Below are 14,379 nucleotides of genomic sequence, written 5' to 3' on the forward strand. Positions count from 1 at the left end.
TCATTCCAATGTGTTTTTTCCAACCCCACCAAGCAATTCTCCAGTTCTCAGCAAAGACTGACTGGGTGTCCTACAAATTTAACTCAATTCTGACACTACCTACCTGCAGATAGTGTCAGATCCTACAGGTTAAGGGCTCCATCCTATACACTGCTTCCACTTCAGATGCCAATCATGAGTCTAAGCTGTCACCTGTGCTTCTGGCTGACTAGCTATAAACCAAAGGTCCCCACTACCCCCTCCTCAGGTTTGATTAATTTACTAGAGCAGCTCACAGAACTCAGAGAAATATCTGCTTATGTTTATCATTCATTATAAAGGATATTATAAAGGATACAGATAAACAGCCAGATGAAGAGGTCCGAGCTCAGGAACCGGGGTGCACCACCCTCCTGGTATGTGAATGTATACATCAAACCAGAAGCTCATTAAATCTTGTTGTTCAACAGCTTCTATAAGGCGGAATTTTTATAAGGGGAAGGCACACCACCACATTTCCCTGTCTAGAGATCAGTGGGTAGAGCTGAAAGCTCCGACCTTCTAATCACAAGTTTTCCTGGTGACCAGCCCCATCCTGAGGCTATCTAGGGGCCCCTAAGCTACCTTATTAGTAAAAACACAGGTCTGCTCAGAAGGGGTTCCTTATGAATAACAAAAAACTCTCCTATCACTCAGGAAATTCCAAGGGTTTTAGGAGCTCTGTGCCCGTAACCAGGGATGAAGACCAAATATATATTTCTTAACATAGATCACCGTATCACATACACCCCAATGTTTATAGCAGCATTATTTACAATTGCCAAGATATGGAAGCAGGCTAAGTGTTCATCAACAGATGAATGTATAAAGGAGATGTGGTATATATATATATATATATATATATATATATATATATATATATATATAGTATTCCATTGTGTGTGTGTGTGTGTGTGTGTATATATATATATATATATATATATATATATATATATATACACAATGGAATACTACTCAGCCGTAAAAAAGAATGAAATTTTGCCACTTGCAACAACATGCATGGACTTGGAGGGTATTATGCTAAGTGAAGTAAGTCAGACAGAGAAAGACACATACTGTATGATATCACTTATGTGTGGAATCTAAAAATTAAAACAAACTAGTGAATATAACAAAAAGGAAACAGACTCACAGATATAGAGAACAAACTAGTGGTTACCAGTGGGGAGAGGTGGTGGTGGTGGGGCAAGATAGGGATAGGGGATCAAGAGGTACAAACTATTATGTATTAAAAAATAAGCTACTAGGATATATTGTACAACACAGGGGAGGTAACCAATATTTTATAATATAAATGGAGTATTACCTTTAAAAATTATAAATCACTATGTTATATACCCGTAACTTATATAATAACGTACATCAACTATACCTCAGTAAAACAAAAAATCACAATATCACAGTCATCCATTTCATTAGATTGTAAGCTCCATGAAGATCCATTTTCTCTCTTGTTCACCACAGTATCCCCAGAGCTAGTGCAGGCTTCTCTGTACATGGGATTCTCTCAATAAACATTGGCATAAATGACTTGATTTTGAATATGATAATTGTATTGTTAATTATCTATTGCTAGATAACAAATTGCTTCAGATTTAGAAACTTAGTTGATGAAGCAAGTGGCCATGTTGTGAACCTCCCCCATGAAGAGGCCCACGTGGCAGAAACTGAAGGTAACTTCAACTGACAGACAGCAAGGAACCAGGGCCCTCAGTCCAACAACCCTCAAGGTGCTGAATTCTGCCAACAATCATGTGAGCTTATAAGTGGATCCTTCCCCAGTCAAACCTTGAGCTAAGATTGCAGCCCTGGCCAAGACTGATTGCAGCTTTCAGATGAGACCCTGGAGTAGAGACCCAACAAAGTCTTGCCTGGACTCCTGACTCACAGAAACTGTGAGATAATTAATGTGTGCATGTAATCACATACATTCCATTACCTATTGATTAGAGACAAGTCACAGGACCTACCCACACTCAGAGGGAGAGAATTACACAAGAGCATGGATTCTAGGAGGCAAAGATCATTGGGGTCACCTTACAATCTGTCTGCCTCAGTGACTCACCAAATACCCTTATCAAATCAGTTAAGCTGTAGCCATTCTCTAAAGAAGGCCAGACAGTTAATGTCTGTGAAATGCCAGAGGGTTCTCATTAGCTCAGCCCTTATTACCCAAGTCCCTGCTATTGTCAAGTTACATAGGGAAGCAAAGGTCATCTTAAGATAAAAATATTCACTAATATCAAACTTGTTCCCCCTCGAAAATCACTTCTCCTCTTAATGCTAGTACATGTCCTCTTACACCTCTTTTTGCCAGAGCGCCTCCTGCTAATTATGTGAGTCTGCAATGCAAATACAATCAAAACCAATTGCACGGGCACTTCAAAAGAAAATTATTTGAATTATCAGAGGCTTAGGAGAGGCCCTTGGGAAAACTGACGAAGCCCTCAAATAATTTTGTAAAAATAGTCTTATTTGGATCATGTTGGGAAATTTGAGTATGAAATATTATGTATCCGGCTGTCATACCATATTTGGAAAAATATTATGAAAAAATGTCAGCAAAATATTTTTTTTTCATTCTAAGAAAGTTGCCTAGATGCAAAATAAAGTAACCTAACCTTAAATATAAGAGAAAATCGCATAGTCCCATAATTTTATTTTATTTTTATTTGGATCTCTTGTGGCCTGGGTTCAAATCCTAGCTATGTCAATTACTAGCTGTGTGATAGGCAAGTTAATTTTTCTGTGCCTCAGATCACACATCCATAACATGGAGATGCTAGTAATAATAGTACCTAAATCACCTTGTACTTCATTTGACCCTAACGACAACCCAGGAGGCCAGTGTTGAGGCAGGTGCCCTTGACAGGGTTAATGACTGTGATTGGGTAAGATGACCAGAGGTCCCTTTTTTTGCCTCCAAAATTCTGGGCCTCAGCAGCATTAACCAGAGTGGCCAACTAATTAAGGTCAGGGGAATCCACACACTTAGGATAACTTCCTCATCTAAATGGTTTTTGAAAAAGTCCATCTAACATGAATCCACGTAAAGACCAGATGATATACTGTGCACGTCACAAGATATAAGAGCATTTAAGTAACTTTCAGAAGGTCAATAGATTAAAAGTGGTGTATTCAGAGCCAGGTGTAACTAACTCCAAAGCCCACTTTGATGCTTTTTTCATACCCTTCTCTTTGTACAGCCCTGTAGATAGCAGGATGAGCACCAGGGAAGAGTGATCCAAAATGGGAGAAATGCCCAGCACTCAGAAAATAAGGGTCAGATCCCTAGCCAACCCCAGAAAATCACTAGCCTTGCTCCCCCACCCCCTCCTCTTCCTCAACTAACCCTTTCCTTCCTTAGCTCTCTCCTCCCTTCCCCATACCGCTTGTGTTCCTCCAGGCTGCTGCTTAAGAAGGTTTTTGAGATCTCAAGGGTAGGAAAAAAGAAACAGTCTAAATCAAAAAAGCAAATAAACATTGCACCATCTTCTAGCTGTCCTATCTGAACAGAGAGAGGAACTCAAAGCAAGCCCCAGGAGTGTTGGGTTCATTTTCAAAGCACATATAGTGTTCATTCTTAATGAACCAATGGAGTGAGACAGAATGTAGAGAGACTGAGGGAAGGGTCACTGCTTAACAGATCAATGCCACGAACAGAAGCAGCTGAGTCCACACGCGTACAAACAGATTGAGGTGCTGCATGGGTCTAGGAAGGGTCAACAGTACCTTTGGAACTTGCGGTTCCGAGCGTGAAGGAAGGTTCTGGCCTTCCCACTTGAAGCAAGTCACCGAGTCTCTTCTTCAGATGTGAGGTAGAGAATAATCAAAATCCTTAGAGGCCAAGCTGGGGATGGAAAAGAAAATGAAATGCTGAGATCCAAGTGGTATTGCCTTGGAAAATAATCATTGTGAGGGAAGGGAAGTATTATTCCATAGCTGGTGCTGGGTACATTCTGAAGAATGAAATGAATTCATGCCACTGTGGAAATAGTTTGATTCCTCTTTGACTGAAACGAAAAGGACTATAGGTAACATGCTACATGGTATTTAATGGTAAGGCGTGAGAGGCAAATCTCATGAACAAAAGTACACGGAGCATTCCAAATCCTGAGGTTACATTACTCTTCTCAGTACAATGATGAAAGGGGATTAGAGAATATTTACACCCCAGAAACCTCAAAAAACAAGGAACAATAAATATCATCCAGGTGGGTCAACTATCTTAAGTTAAAAAATTCTTATCTCGGGCTTCCCTGGTGGCGCGGTGGTTGAGGGTCCGCCTGCCGAGGCAGGGGACGCGGGTTCGTGCCCCGGTCCGGGAGGATCCCACGTGCTGTGGAGCAGCTGGGCCCATGAGCCATGGCTGCTGAGGCTGTGTGTCCGGAGTCTGTGCTCCGCAGCAGGAGGGGCCACGACAGTGAGAGGCCAGGGTACCGCAAAAAAAAAAAAAAAAATTCTTATCTCTAATAATCCTGCTCAATACAGTTTCAGTATTTACGGGTAAAAAACTCTCCAACATAGTTAACAATGTATTACACATTTGTTTAAACTCTTGAAAATAGAACCTTTGATCTTGAGTCTATGTCTACAAAGTTTGTAAGACATGTTTGTTACATACATTAGATTATAAATTATGTGTATTAGAATGTTACTTAAATTAGATTTTCTCACTGTCTCAGATCACATTCCCTAGAAGCAGAGCCTGAGACAGGGTTTGGGGTGCATACGGTTTAGTGAAGGAGGACTCAGGAGGAAGAGTGAGGGAGAGGAACAGGGCAGGAGGAGGAACTAAGCACGGGGAGGACCTCAGCCAGAGATGAACTTCAGGATGATTCCACGGGGAAGCACAGCAGCATAAATAGCATCGCAAAGCTGATCCCACCTTGAGGCAAGGGGGTCAGCCTTTTGTACCCCGTGTCAATCAGTCATTGGCTGCTGGTTATGACCCAGGCGTCGGGAGGGGCATAGGTGTAATTCCCTGGGTGGAGTGGCTCCCTTTGGGCTGAGGGCAATTCTCTGGAGAAGGATGTATCTGTGAATGCTTAGCAGCCCAAACTCACAGTACCTGGGGGATGGATGCACGAGTCAGGAGAAGGTATGTGGCCAGTGGGCCAGCAGCATCCAGTACACTCACAACAGCGGTGAAATAAACTCACCTGCCTGCGATAAGCAACCCCATACCTAGACCCTCCCTAGCCTTCTATTAAGGAATCTTATCACTAACAATATGGTATAGATTTCTTGGGGGTCAGTCACTGGTATTGGCTTTCTCCATTTAAGCCTGTTTGAAATAAATACTTTCTCTGGTAGAGTCAAATCTAAATATAACGGGAATCTTCATTTTTCCACAGACAAAAGCAATTCAAGATGGATAAGAGTAAATAACAGGGCTTCCCTGGTGGCACAGTGGTTGAGAGTCCGCCTGCCGATGCAGGGGACACGGGTTCGTGCCCCAGTCCGGGAAGATCCCACATGCCGCGGAGCGGCTGGGCCCGTGAGCCGTGGCCGCTGAGCCTGTGCGTCCGGAGCCTGTGCTCCGCAAGGGGAGAGGCCGCAGCGGTGAGAGGCCCACGTACCACAAAAAAAAAAAAAAAAAAAGTAAATAACAATTTAAAAAATCAAACACTGGAAAACAGGAAGAAGATCTAATTAAATATGTATTATCATTCTCAAAGGAGGATGGTTTTTTAAGCCTGGATGTAAGGAAAAAATCATAAAGGAAAACATCAGCAGGTTTTACTACATAAAAGCATAAAGCTTCTAACCATCAGGGGAAAAACAAAACCAGCTCTGCATAAGCAAAATAAAAAGGTAAACAACAGGAAAGAATATTTCTGCAAATGTGAAAAGAAAATTCCTTGACAAATCATGGTTGCTAATTCAGCAAGGGTAAGATGTTCACAGCATGCTTATTGGCCAGATTCTGGAATAAAATCCCCACCCAGCAAAAGGGATTGAAAAGAGATTAAAATGCCTTTTTTTCAAGTGCCACACGTGACCAGCTATAACCTTGGGCAGCTTACTTCATTGTTTTTTATCTCGGTTTCTTTATCTTTAATATGGAGAAAATAGTAGTGCCTACATCTTTTTTGTTATCATTCTTAGGGCTGCAAGAGCCAGACGTCCTACTAGGAATTAACTGTCCACACTTATAAAAAGAAGAAGTGTTAGAAAGAGAAGAAGGAGCTACAGGGGGTGACAGAGCAGAACTATTAGGGAAGAGTAAGTGGAGATGGAGTTGATAGAATCAGGGCAGTGTATCTAGCTAGGTTCCACCACGCTCTGGCATGAAACTACCTTTGGCAGAGCTAAAGCTCTACAACTTAGGTCAAGGAGTTGTTAGAGGACCCTTGATGCCCACGGAGAATTCCTTCTTACCTACTTTGAGAGAGACAAGCTCTCTTTCTTCTTCTCTGGCTCCCTTGCCATTAGGTGCTGTCATACAACCAAATTCTAGCTTATGGAGTATGAGTGGGAGTGACGTGTGCCATTTCTGGGCACACACACATCATACTCATCTATGTTCTCCATTCCTCTTCAACTGCTGGAAACTGGATGTGGTGACTTAACCTGGGCCACGCAGATGACAACAGACCCTAACACAGGGCAGAGCCACTAGGTGGAAAGAGCTTGAGTCCCAGAATTACTCTGTGCAGCAGAGCCACCTAGAATACCCACACTGGATATGTGGGATAAATTATGTGCAGTAATAATGTAAATTATTACATTTCATGAGCAGAAAACAAACTTCCTTATTCATGCCACTAAATTATTGGGTCTTGTTACAATTAAGTCTACACTCATTCAGCAATGCTGAACTAAGTCTATTGATAAATGCCACTTAAAGCCTTTCCAATGAAATAACCAAGGCACACCGGAACAGTGACCCTACCAGCAAACAGCAGGAGATAACACATGTAGGTTAAAGGCTACACAAACAATTTGAAGGCTGCTGCCCAAACATTTCCCGTCTTGGCCTGCAATAGGGGCTGGCAAACTTCTGAAAAAAAGGACAGATAGGAGATACTGTAGATGGCTTTGTGGGCCATACAGCCTCTGTTAAAACTGCTCTGCCTCTTTGTAGCACAAAGGCCATCATAGACAATACCTAAACGAATGGGCATGGCTGTGTTCCAGTACGTGATTATTTACAAAAACAAGGTGTAGGCTGTATTTGGCCTGCAGGCCATAGTTTGCTGACTCCTGACCAGAAGGACCCCTGGAATTCCTGTTGTTAGAGGATCATTTGTTTGGCCTATACTTAGCAGAGTCTTATTAAAATGTACACATAGGCAGTAAACCAAAGCTTAAAAGGTGGCATCGTTTGTAGCCTTACATTGTACCTGATTGTCTTGAAGAAGCTATATTATAATGGGTTTGACATTCCTGATCAAGAGCCTAAAGTTAACCTTTTATAAAAATGATGGGCCTCCTGTTTAATTAATTATTAACTCTTTAACTGCCCAGTTTAAAATTTTCTAGACTAGATAAGCATCAATTTAACAGGACAATATTGAAAATGCTCTTATCAATTTTATTTAGGATACTACTAGCTTTTCAAGATGGTGCCGAAAGTGAGGAAGGAAACCCCTGTCCCTCCCAAAGCTGAAGCCAAAGCAAACACTTTGAAGGCCAAGAGAGCAGTGCTGAAAGGTGTCTTTAGCCACACAAAAAGTGATCCACACCTCATCTACCTCCTGACAGCCCAAGGTACTGCAGCTCGAAGGCAGCCCAAATATCCTTGGAAGAGCACCCCTAGGAGAAACAAGCTTGACCACTACACCACTGTTAAGTTCCCTCTGACCACCACATCAGCCTTGAAGAAGACAGAAGATGACACACTGTGTTCTTTGTGGGTGTCAAGGCCAACAAGCACCAGATCAACCAGGCTGTGAAGAAGCTCTGTGACACTGACGTGGCCAAGGTCACACCCTGATCAGGCCTGATGGAAAGAAGGCATATGTTCGACTGGCTCATGACTTTGGATGTTGCCAACAGATGGGATCATTTCAACTGAGTCCAGCTGGCTAATTCTAAATATATCTATATCTATATCTATAGATAGATATAGATATATAATATAGATATATAAATATAGATACATATATATATATATTCACCATGAAATAAGATATCTCTAGAGAAAGTTATGATTGAGTCGTTGATTGACTCGCTGATAAGGGTACTTGAGATACACTATCTCCCATCATCACAATAGCTTCCAATGTGCCTTACCAAGGGGAACACTGAGGCTCAGAGCGGTAAGTAATTTTCTAAGATCATCCAACTGATACAGAGAGATGTGCCTAGCTTTGAAGCTTCTATTCTCATACCACCGCCCCTGGCTAGAAGAAGGAAGGGCATGGGCAGAAGTTTTGATGGAAAACTAGAGGCTGGCCAGGAGAGGAGGCCACTGGGCTCTGGACCTAGAGGGATAGGCTTATGTGGTCAAGAGTATCAGGAAGCAGAAGCTTGACCACTGTGTGTGGTCAGTGGGTCATAACATGAATAACTGGCTGAATAGTCCAAGTGTGGATGGTTATAAGTACAGCACGTAGCCTACAAAGAGCAGCTATGAAATTATTACATTTACTGAGCACTTACTATGTGATAGGCAGCATGCCAAATACTTTTCATGGACCCTATCATGTAATCTTCACAATAACCCTTTGAAGTAAGTACTATTATTATGATCTCCATTTTATAGTTCAGGAACTGAGGCACAAAGAGATTTAAGCAACTCGTCTAAGGTCAAAAGGTTTAGAAATGGCAGAGCTAATATTAATCTTGTCAGGCCTCACAGCTCACATCTTAATCCCTTACACTATGCTGTTTCCTAAAACAGCAAATAATAAAATTTCACGCTATAATTATCCTTATCACTGTCCCTGTTCATTTCTCCAGAGAACTCTACCATAATCTGCAATGATGCATATTTTTGCTTTCTTTCTTGTCTCTTTAACTAAACAGTAAGCACTATGAAGACAGAACCCATGTCTATTTTATCCAACAGGGCCTAGTGCCTAGTACAATGCCTAGCACCTCACAGGTATTTGGTAAATTTTTGCTGAATGGATTAATGGGTAAATGATATGCCAACAGGAGAACTCAAGATGGCATAATACCTGTGCAGGGGGAAGTGGTTCTCTTCCTATTAAATGTCAAAACAAAGAAACAAACAAACAAAAAAAACAAACGAACCAGAGTTGAAACCATCATGCATTACTGGTGGGGATATAAAATGGTGTAGCTGTTTTGGAAAACAGTTTAGTGGTTCCTCAAGAAGTTAAACATAAAATTACCATATAATCCAGCAATTCCACTCCTAGGTGTATACACAAAAGAATAGAAAGCAGGGACTCACACAGATACGTGTACACCAATGTTCATAGCAACATGATTCACAGTAACCAAAAGGTAGAAACAACCCAAACGTCCATGGATGGATAAACAAAATGTGGTATATACATACAGTGGACTATTATTCCACTTGAAATAGGAGTGAAATTCTGATACATATTGACGAATCTTGAAAATACTGTGCTAAGTGAAATAAGCCAGAATAGGACAAATATTGTATGATTCCACCTATACGAATAGGCCAGTTCACAGAGGCAGAAAGTAAATTAGACGTTACCAGGGGTTAAGGGAGGGTGGGTGGGGACTTTTTTTTAATAAACACAGAAATTTCAGCTTGGGATGATGAAACCATTCTGGAGATGGATAGATGTGATGGTTGCACAACAATGTGAATATACTTAATGCCACTGAATAGTTAAAATGGTACATTTTGTGTCATGTATATTTTACCAAAGAAAAAGTCTCCACACGACAGAAGGTGTGAATTTGCATTTGCCATCACGTCACTCTGAGGTCAGAGAGAATAGCAGGAGCCCTAGGGGTCCATGGGTCTCAGAGACAACAGCCTTCCTGAGGCCAGGGATGCTGGTGTCCGCACTGCAGAGCCCAAGAGGACCAGGAGACGAGAGGGAATCTCTGGCAACACAGATGATACTTATTCTACTTGACAGTTAAATCTGAGCCTTTACTAACAGCTCTCAGGACATGCTCAGTCATTACAATACTGTCCTAGGCACCGGGAGTGGGCATTTCAGTGCAAAGTCAATGGTAAACTGTGAAGATTCACAAGACCCTGAGGAGGAGAAAATTTCCATAGGGTGGGATGGAAACAGAGATGTTTCTTTCTTTTTTTTTTTGGCAACACCATGTGGCATGCGGGATTTTAGTTCCCCCGACCAGGGATTGAACCCGTGCCACCTGCAGTGGAAGCGTGGAGTCTTAACCACTGGACCTCCAGGGAAGTCCCCAGAGATGTTTCTTTTAACCACCCCTGGTTTCCACCAATCCCCCAGTGAAAACGGATTGAAGGCTCACGTCAGAACCCACTGAATGAGACAGAACATTGTCTGAGTGAGTCTTATTGATGTCAGAGACTACTGAACACTGCCCATAGTACCATAGTACTTTTTTGCCACTAATACCCATGCATGAATTAGCTTGCGAAGAAATAAGCAAGCTAATGACTTCCCATGACCAGAAGAAAGGTTCAGATGAATAAATTCTGTAGGGGAAAAGGACGTGGTTGGGAAGAAGAAAAGGTAGAACCAAAGTGGGCAGAGCCAGCGTAAAGCCCGAGAGAGTTGGAGGCCGGGGAGAGGAGGCCCTGAAATAACAAAAGGGACCCGTGAAAGAAACCTCAGAGGGCACAGAAGTTGAGATCTTGATTCTTTCCAAACTGTAATGTTGTCCATGAAATTGAGCCATCCCTACTCCACAGACAGGTGCCCCTTCCTACCTAAACCCGGGGCCCCTGAAGGGGTCTGCAGTCATTGGTACATTTGGGCAAATATCTCTCTTGCTTTTCTGTCTCATAGATGAATATAGGTGGCACAGTGTAATGCCAAGAGGAAAAGTGTCAGCACTTTGGAGCTAGTCTTGGAGATGAACGCAGCTTCTTTAACTTACTGGCTTAGAAATTACTTACCTCCCATGAGAGGCAAGTTCCTCATCTATAGAACAGTTCAACTATTAAGGTAACACCATATGCCATGCAATAATCCCTGTTAGGTAAGCAGGTAATACCTACGAGAAAATACCTATTAAGGTAATACCTAATAGCATGACCAGCACACAGCTATATGTTCCATAGATGATCACTTTCTTCCCTCATCTGTAATTCTAGTCCTGAACTCTGCCTACCCCAAGTGAGCAGAAATTGCCAAGTTTCATTCATTGTGCTGCCTGGCTGTGAGCCGTCAGAGGTCAGCGCCTCTCCTTCCTCTTGCTAGCAGTGTCACAATTTGCATCCTTTATTTTCGTGCTGCCCCTCCCCACCGCCCCCGAGGATCTCTAAGGACTTGGCAGACTCCAGAGGGGAAACATAAACCATTTTTATGTTACCAAAAGGGAAGTTAGGACACAATGAAAGATTAGCGGTTTTTCCAGAAAAAAATTAAGAGACATCCCAAATTGTCTTCCTTTCCCACAGTCCATCCCGCTGTTTGAATTGCTTCCCTGGACACCAAATGAAAGCAACTGGCAATCAGGGACTATGGTCCACAGGGAATGCTTATCAAGGGCTGGCTGGGGTCAGATTTTCAGTCGTCTCATATTCTGAAACCCTCTCAAACCGCCTGTCGTGAATGACAGCAGTTTCAGCACAAGAGTCATTTCATCCTGAAACAATTGCCAAGCACCAGGTGTACCCAGCCTGTGGCGCTGGATACGAGTGAGTGACGTGCTTCCTCTGATTTACATCTATCCCTTTGAGGAAACGCTCCTTGCTAGGTGATGTTAACCTCCTGTATCAGCCTCTATTTTTAGCCTCTGAATGAGTGATGAATCAGGTTATAATCTGACAGTGTGCTTAAAGACATATTAAAGTCAAATTAAATTACAGTGCCTCAGGGCTTCCCTGGTGGCACAGTGGTTAAGAATCTGCCTGCCAATTCAGGGGACATGGGTTCGAGCCCTGGTCTGGGAAGATCCCACATGCTACAGAGCAACTAAGCCCGTGCACCACAACTACTGAGCCTGAGCTCTAGAGCCTGGGAGCCACAACTACTGAGCCCACGTGCCACAACTACTGAAGCCCACGCGCCTAGAGCCCGTGCTCCGCAACAAGAGAAGCCACCCAGTGAGAAATTCGCGCATCACAACGAAGAGTAGCCCCCACTCGCGCGACTAGAGAAAGCCTGCGCACAGCAAGGAAGACCCAATGCAGCCAAAAAATAAATAATTAATTTAAAAAAAAATTAGAGTGCCTCAGACGTCACACATATTTCTAAAGAACAGAGCCAGAATGCATTATCCCTGCCCATTTTCAATCCACACCCATTATAACCTAAATTATTCTTATTATGTATCCCATTATAAATATATCAGATGGTTAAATATGACTCTAAGATTAAGTTTCCTCCAATTTTAATCAAGCCTCACAAACGAAGGCAGCTCATTCCAGAAGCTGGAGATAGAAACGATTTCTCTTGAATATTATCATTATGCTGTGAGCTCAGACACTGCTGGTAGAATCAATACTCGCGATCATTCAGATACACCTGGGACACCTACTACATGGCAGGCACTGCCTTGGGCACTGGGGAGACAACGGCAAACAAGAACAAGACATAATTCTTACCCTTGTGGAACTAGATTAGTGAGGAGCTAGATATTAACCAAATAATCAAATAAGCAAATGGTTAGGATTGAAATTATGTTATTAAGTTTCTGATTCTGTCTCTCTCTCCATCCATCTCTTAGCTCTGCTGTCTTCTGTTTGGCTTCCTCTTTTAGCAACATCTCTCTATGTGACTAAGACAACCACTTGCAGCTCCTGATGATCCTAAAGGAACAGTTGTCCCTAGAGCTCCAGCAAAGTCCCAGAGAGGATGCTGACTGGCCTGGTTCAGATCACATGCTACTTCCTATAATGGTATGGAGAACTGGGAAAGTAATATTCTGATTGGCCAGCCCAGGTCACATGTGCACTCAATGTGGAGAAGGGAGGGGTGGTGTTAGTGTCCCTGGTACCATATGGCTAAGCAGGATTCCTAGGCATGGGACACAGTAGTTTCCCAAGTGAAAGGATGATGGGCCAATGAATGTTTGTCCATGAAAGTGTCAGAAGGTTGATGTTTAAAGTCGGTCAAGCAAAAGAAGAAAAAGAGTAGCAATGTAAGTTATACTTTCTCTATATTCCTCTAAGTGCCAGGGACTGCAGCATGCAGCACAGTAGAAGGAGAGGGCTTCAGAACCAGACAGATGTGGGCTCATATCCTGCCTCCACCACATCTTAGTGGCTATGTGGCCTTGGGAAAATCATCTAATCCTCTAAAACATTTTCTTCACTGGTAGCACGGGGATAATAATTCCACCCCAATAGGATTGTTGGGGAGATGAAATTATACAATGTAAACAAAGAGGTGCAGTGATGGGAACATTGGAGCTACTTGATGGATGATGGGTACTTAGAAATCTCCCCGAAGTACCATATTGTATAACAAATATTGTAGACAGGGTCCTAAGTTGTGGAATGGAGGGAGGGAATGGTGTTTGGAGGCAAGAGGAAGAAACAAAATATGAACAACTAAATAAACAAGCATACATTCATATTTTGAAAAATGCTCTGATGGAAATAAACAAGGTAATAAAAAAACAAGGGAAAAACAAATATAATAGAGTAATAAGAGTGGAGGCCTCCTTTAGATGGGATAGGCCAGGAAGGCCTCCTTGAGAAGGTGACATGTGAACAAAGTCGTGAAGGGTGAAAAAGAGATTAACATGCAAGCAGTTTAGGGAGAAGGTTCTAGACAGAGGGAACAGCAAGTGCAAAGTCCCAGAGGCAGGAAAGGGACAGGCGTTTTCAAGGAACAGAAGGAAGGACAGTGGTTGGAATGGTGAGATTAAAGAGAAACAGGAAACAGATCATAGTAGGCCTTTCAGGCCATAGTAAGAAGTTCAAGTTGCATACTGAATGATATATCTGGTTAAAAATTCTAATAAGATAATTAGGGTTGTTGGGTGGAGAATAGAATGGATAAGGGCATGTGTGGGGAGACCAGTTAGGAGACCATTGCAATCAGCTAGGTAAGAGACAGTGGGGACCTAGCCTAATGAGGTGATAGTGGAGATGGGGATAAATAGATGGATTAAAGACATATTTTGGGGGCTTCCCTGGTGGCGCAGTGGTTGAGGGTCCGCCTGCCGATGCAGGGGACACGGGTTCATGCCCCGGTCCGGGAGGATCCCACGTGCCACGGAGCGGCTGGGCCCGTGAGCCATGGCCGCTGAGCCTGCGCGTCCGGAGCCTGTGCT

At 42.8% G+C, this 14,379-nt stretch overlaps 1 long non-coding RNA gene and 1 pseudogene across 1 annotated transcript in view; one reads left to right on the forward strand and one right to left on the reverse strand.

The window, feature by feature from the left end:
* Window positions 1-5,637, reverse strand: part of LOC117201157 (uncharacterized) — a 40,819-nt gene extending 35,182 nt beyond the window's left edge. Inside the window, exon 1 of the long non-coding RNA XR_004483125.2 lies at window positions 3,772-5,637. This is a non-coding gene — a long non-coding RNA (uncharacterized LOC117201157). The remainder of the gene's footprint in view (window positions 1-3,771) is intronic.
* A 1,171-nt stretch (window positions 5,638-6,808) lies between these two features.
* On the forward strand, window positions 6,809-8,707 carry LOC125960567 (60S ribosomal protein L23a-like; annotated as a pseudogene).
* Window positions 8,708-14,379: the final 5,672 nt, after the last annotated feature.

This window comes from Orcinus orca, chromosome 11, assembly GCF_937001465.1.
Source record: "Orcinus orca chromosome 11, mOrcOrc1.1, whole genome shotgun sequence".
NCBI classification, from domain to species: Eukaryota; Metazoa; Chordata; class Mammalia; order Artiodactyla; family Delphinidae; genus Orcinus; species Orcinus orca.